This window comes from Hyla sarda, chromosome 4, assembly GCF_029499605.1.
Source record: "Hyla sarda isolate aHylSar1 chromosome 4, aHylSar1.hap1, whole genome shotgun sequence".
In the NCBI taxonomy this organism is placed as follows: Eukaryota; Metazoa; Chordata; class Amphibia; order Anura; family Hylidae; genus Hyla; species Hyla sarda.
In genome coordinates this window covers 92651168-92657134 of record NC_079192.1, presented here as the reverse complement: position 1 = coordinate 92657134, position 5967 = coordinate 92651168, and positions in this window count along the sequence as shown.

Genomic DNA, 5967 nt, shown 5'->3' with positions numbered 1-5967 from the left:
AACACTAGCATGTTAGTGTACATTATAATTTTTTTTTACACTAACAGGCTGGTGTAGACCCCAACTTTTCCTTTTCATAAGGGGTAAAAGGAGAAAAGGCCCCCCAAAATTTGTAATGAAATTACTCCCGAGTACGGAAATACGCCATTTGTGGCCCTAAACTGTTCCTTTGAAATAGGACAGGGCTCCGAAGTGAGAGAGCGCCATGCGCATTTGAGGACTAAATTAGGGATTGCATAGGGGTGGACATAGGGGTATTCTACGCCAGTGATTCCAAAACAGGGTGCCTCCAGCTGTTGCTAAACTCCCAGCATGCCTGGACAGTCAGTGGCTGTCCGGAAATGCTGGGAGTTGTTGTTTTGCAACAGCTGGATGTTCTGTTTTGGAAATACTGCTGTACGATACGGGGGGGACAGTGTAAGGGGGGGTCAGTGTAAGGGGGTGTATGTGTAGTGTTTTACCCTTTATTATGTGTAGGTGTAGTGTAGTGTAGTGTTTTTAGGGTACATTCACACGGGTGGGTTTACGGTGAGTTTCTCGTTAGGAGTTTGCGCTGCTGCGGAAAATTTGCCGCAGCTCAAACTTGAAGCAGGAAACTCACTGTAAACCCGCCTGTGTGAATGTACCAGCTGTTTCAAAACTAAAACTCCCAGCATGCACTGACAGACCATGCATGCTAGGAGTTGTACTTTTGCAACAGCTGGAGGCACACTGGTTGGAAAACCTTCAGTTAGGTTCTGCTACCTAACTCAGTATTTTCCAACAAGTGTGCCTCCAGCTGTTGCAAAACTACAACTCCCAGCATGTGCTGATCTCCGAAGGGCATGCTGGGAGATGTAGTTATACAACAGCTGGAGGTACGCAACTACAACTCCCAGCATGGCGAGACAGCCGTTTGCTGTTTGTGCATGCTGGGAGTTGTAGTTTGGCAAGATTTAGAGGGCCACGGTTTAGAACCCACTGCACAGTGATCTCCAAACTGTAGCCCTCCAGCTGTTGCAAAACTGCAGATCCCAACATGCCCAAACAGCAAACAGCTGTCTGGGCATTCTGGGAGTTGTAGTTTTGCAACATCTGGAGGGCCACAGTTTAGAGACCTGTTTCTGAGATATGTGGGTTTATACTTTGACAATTCAGGGAATCAGTCAGATGGGCTTGAACCTAATTTTAATAATGGTAGTGACTCAGGTGATGGGCGGGAATATAGTCAGGGGGTGTTTTATGTTTTACAGTGATGGATGTCTATGCCAAATACACCCCCCAATGGTATAATCATGCCCCTTCCTGGATAGTCCCTCCCATTACAAAAATTAGGTTCATTCCCATCTGATTCCCTGAATTATCAAACTATAAACCCATATATCTAAGAAAATGAAGGGCGTATCAGGAAACCCTAGGCTAATCTTATCTTTTGGGTGGCCTTCCGCTGACGCTGTAACAAGCATTGATTGCGATGATCAGCACTCTTTTACTGAGCCTTCACAAGGTCAATCAATTGTGCTGCCCCTTAAACTCATCATTGTTTGCATATCATCTGTTTACACAGGACAATGTGCGGCTGATGATGATAAAAGAAATGGCCGCACAAAAGATTTAATCAGCCAATGAACAACCAAGCTCGCCACTTTCCCTTTTCTATGATTTTCCGATTATAAGGAGTAAGCATTCCTAAGAACACTCATTTGCTTTGTAATTGGTCCATGTGATAGGGGCTATAGTATTTAAACAGGATTCAAAATGAAAGTTCTGGGATTTTTTGTAGAACCCAGAGAGTTAGTGCAGCTTTGTCCACACTGACATTTTTATATTGCGTTGTTTGCGTTCCATGCATTTCAACAGCATCAGTATAGATCAAATGTATAAAACAAAGATCAACAGAAGCCTGTGTGTGAACAGAGCCAGAGCAATGTTCTAGGTGCATTGCCGGAGTTAATCAGTATGGGATTACTTAGCCTTTCAGTTCACGTATTTGTTATAATGACAAGACCTGATCAGGCACAATGGTGTCCTGATGCAGTGTGCGGGGTGGAGCCCAGATTATGACTCCCTCAGTGCTGTCAGTACTGCAAGGATCTTGTCTTTAATGGAATCTGCTGTTGTTAGGATATTCAATAGCTAATAGATTACTGAAAGCCCAGCATTATCAGATTATATTTCCTCTGACCCTGAACATTAAATGATTCTGCACTACTAAGCATGTCACAGTCAATCATCCTTGTTTTAGCAGGTGGGGAGTGACAGAGGCACAATACATGTTCCATTTCACTGGCTGCACAATTGAGGTTATATTGGATTGGTTATAGAGTATTAGACTTTCTCCACAACTTTTGTATAATATGACAGACACAGTTGTGTTACAGTTACACTCCACTGAACACAATAGAAATTGAGACTGAAACACTTCTGTAAAATAACAATAAGGTTATTTTGAACCCTACTCCCTCTTGACCTAGTACACATTAAAGCTTTGACCAAGTTTAAAGTGTAGTGTCATTTAAATATCCTTTTGACATGTTACACAAGCATGGTGTGTCGGGTGATGGTAATGAGCAAATTAACCTTTTTTCGTGATGCCAGGGCACGATTAACTTTTACAATGGCCAGCAATAAACTTTTCTTTTCCCTCTCTTTTTCACTAGCGCCTCTTAGCATATACTCTTTAAGCAGACAAAGTCCCATACAAAACTGGCACAATAACTGTTGCACTATCTGTTGCACGCTATAGACACAGTTCAGACAGTTTTTTTTTCCTGCATAAGGCACACACCCGTATCCTGTTTGTGCATGCCAAAAGTTGTTGTGTCGGGTGATGGTAATGTGCAAATTAACCTTTTCATGTCGCCAGGGCGCGGTTAACCTAAACAATGGCCGATGTTGAGCCAGTTTCTCCTGTGCCAGGCACGGGGCAATAAATACTCAGATGCAAGGTTATGGATAAACTGACTTTACTGAGGCAGGATAGCTGGTAAAATCCGTTACAGCTCAGATTTGTACAAAGGTAGGTGCAAGGTAAACGTTGGAAGCCTATCGCCTTGCTGGGACTTGTAGTAGCTTAAATTGTGCTGTAAATGACTGACTGGCTGTATGGCAACCCAAACTGACTTTAGTGCTGCAGAATGACTGACTTGAATGACTGGCTTGAATGACTTACTTGGATCCCTGGGACTGAGTGCTTACCGCTAGGTTTGACGTTCACCTAAGCGCAGGGGGTTGCAGGATTAGACTTGTTAGATTGAGGCCTCCTCAGAACACCTCACACTCTCTCTTTATACTTTCTCCAGGCTATACCTCAGCTTACACTGGACTCTCCTCCTAGATTGCTAGTCTGAACTCCTACCACCCTATATATGGGGCAATTTTGGAGGATTCCCATTGGGGCTGACAGGTCAACAGGTTTACTTCATGTTGCTTTAAGCCAGGTTTTAACAGGCTTAAAGCAACAGGTACATAGAAACTGCCAGAACATTAACCGTATCATAACATTGCATTATATTGAGTCCTGAGTAATGTGGGCCCAAGACGGACACTGAAGGCAACATCTGCCACACTGGATGGGCAGAATACTATATTCTGTATTTGGTCACCACACAGGGGCTGTAAAGTTAGTGTATTTTATAATATAGTGTCTGAGTTTGATGATGGTAATTCTTATGTGATCTTTGCCCCAATGTTTATTTTTATCAGCATACAAAATGAATGTCGTCTCATGTTTTCTCAGGTTGCAGTGCAGCCCGAGGCATTACATCACTAGTCAGTTGTTTAAAGGAGCCTGTCTGCTTCAATGGGTAGAAAAACTGCTGGGTGGGAAGGAGATCATTCTGCAGTGAATTGTTTTGAAAAAGCTGGAGGCACCCTGGGTAGAAATGACCACTATTGTGTTTCTGTTGTTTACAGCACAGTATGGGAGCTCAGGTGTGCTTCAATTGTTGGGGTGGCTGATGTGTGGGAGGGAGAAAAGTGACCTCACACCTCAACCAAGTAATCATGGGACTTGTAGTTGGAAGGAGGGAACTCCAACAGGAAATAGCCATTTCACAAAAGAGATAGCAGCAATGATTTGGTGGACTCAAGCAGCTTGGTGTGAAGAAATCAACTGTGGGAGCAGTTATTAGAAAATGGAAGACATACAAGACCACTGCAGGGACTCAAATCATGCAGTGCCAAACGTGTCCCCCTGCTTAAGCCAGTACATGTCTGGCCCATCTGAAGTTTGCTAGAAACTTGGATAATCCAGTAGAGTATTGGGAGAATGTCATATGGTCAGATGAAACCAAAGTAGAACTTTTTGGTAAAAACTCAACTCGTCGTTGTAACGCCACTGGTTGAAAACCACTGGCATACTATGTCTCACATCAGGTGGCCTGCTCTGTACCATGTCCTGCTTCTGCCATAGCTACAGTTTCTGATCTGTCCTCTAGAGGCTGCACGCGAGCACTGGCTGAGACTCATAGGGCCAGTGTGCACTCCCTATTGGATTCCAAGCCATTTCCTGCTAGGCACCACCTATAAAAGAGCACTCCTCCCTTCCTTTGGTGCCTGAGCAACATTGTAGTTTACTACAGCGAAGGTCCCTGTCTGCTGTGTTCTAGTGTCTTCTGTGTTCCAGTGTCTAATGTGTTTCAGTTTTACTGTTTGCTGCACCTGAGCTATCCTGCTCTGCTGTTGTTACAGCACCTGCCTGCTATAGTCACCTAATTCAGCTCTGCGACTTCTATTGCATCTGCCTGCCTCACTCTGCAGGTTTGGCCAGCAGCCACTTGTGGCACAATGGTTCCACACCCGTGGGGCGTGACAGTCGTGTTTGGAGGAGAAAGAATGCTGGGGGGCATCAAAAGAACACCATACCTACTGTGAAGTATGCTTGAGAAAGTTCCTGACTGTGGAACGAAACGTTGCATCTGTACTGATGGGTGAATAAATTCACTTTTTTGGATTGTAATTCTTTGGAGTGCTGCTTCATCCTTTGTCTCTATTGAACGCCTGGGGTTGTGAGTCGGATCCCTGGAGCTGTGCACCCACCTAGGACTTTAAGCCCTTCACTGTGCCTTACCTCACCTCTTTTGCTGTACTGTGAAGTATTGTGCTGGAAACATCATGCTTTGGGGCTGTTTTTCTGCTAAGGGACCAGGATGACTGATCCGTGTAAAGGAAAGAATGAATGGGGCCATGTATCATGAGATTTTGAGTGAAAACTTCCTTCCATCAGCAAGGGCATTGAAGATGAAACATGGCTGGGTCTTTCATCATGACAATGATCCCAAAACACCGCCCGGGCTACAAAGGAGTGGCTTCGTAAGAAGCATTTCAAGGTCCTGGAATGGCCTAGCCAGTCTACAGATCTCAACCCCATAGAAAACCTTCGGAGGGAGTTGAAAGTCTGTGTTGCCCAGCGTCTGCCCCAAAACATCACTGCTCTAGAGGAGATCTGCATGTAGGAATGGGGATAAAATACCAGCAACAGTGTGTGAAAACCTTGTGAATACTTACAGAAAACATTTGACCTCTCTCATTGACCAAATACTTATTTTCCACCATAATTTGCAAATAAATTCTTAAAAAATCAGACTATGTGATTTTATGGATTTTTTTTTTCTCACTATGTCTCTCATAGTTGAGGTATACCTATGATGAAAATTACAGGACTCTCTCATCTTTTTAAGTGGGAAAACTTGCACAATTGGTGGCTGACTACATACTTTTCCACCCCACTGTAACATAATCCTGTCCAGCTGCAGCATTATTTTGTCTCAGTTGAAACACACACTTGGACAGAGTCCAGGAAGTGAGGGTGGGACTAGCACTCCTCTGTGCTCACTCCTGTCCTATCAGACTCCTGTTTAAAAACAGAGAGGACGAGTAACAGAGCAGCCTGCAATGATTGGATAAAGGGACACAGTACACAGACTCATGGAGGAAGTGAATGCACAGAGAGTGAGGGCAAATTCAGTGCATCGAGAAAGGGAGTAT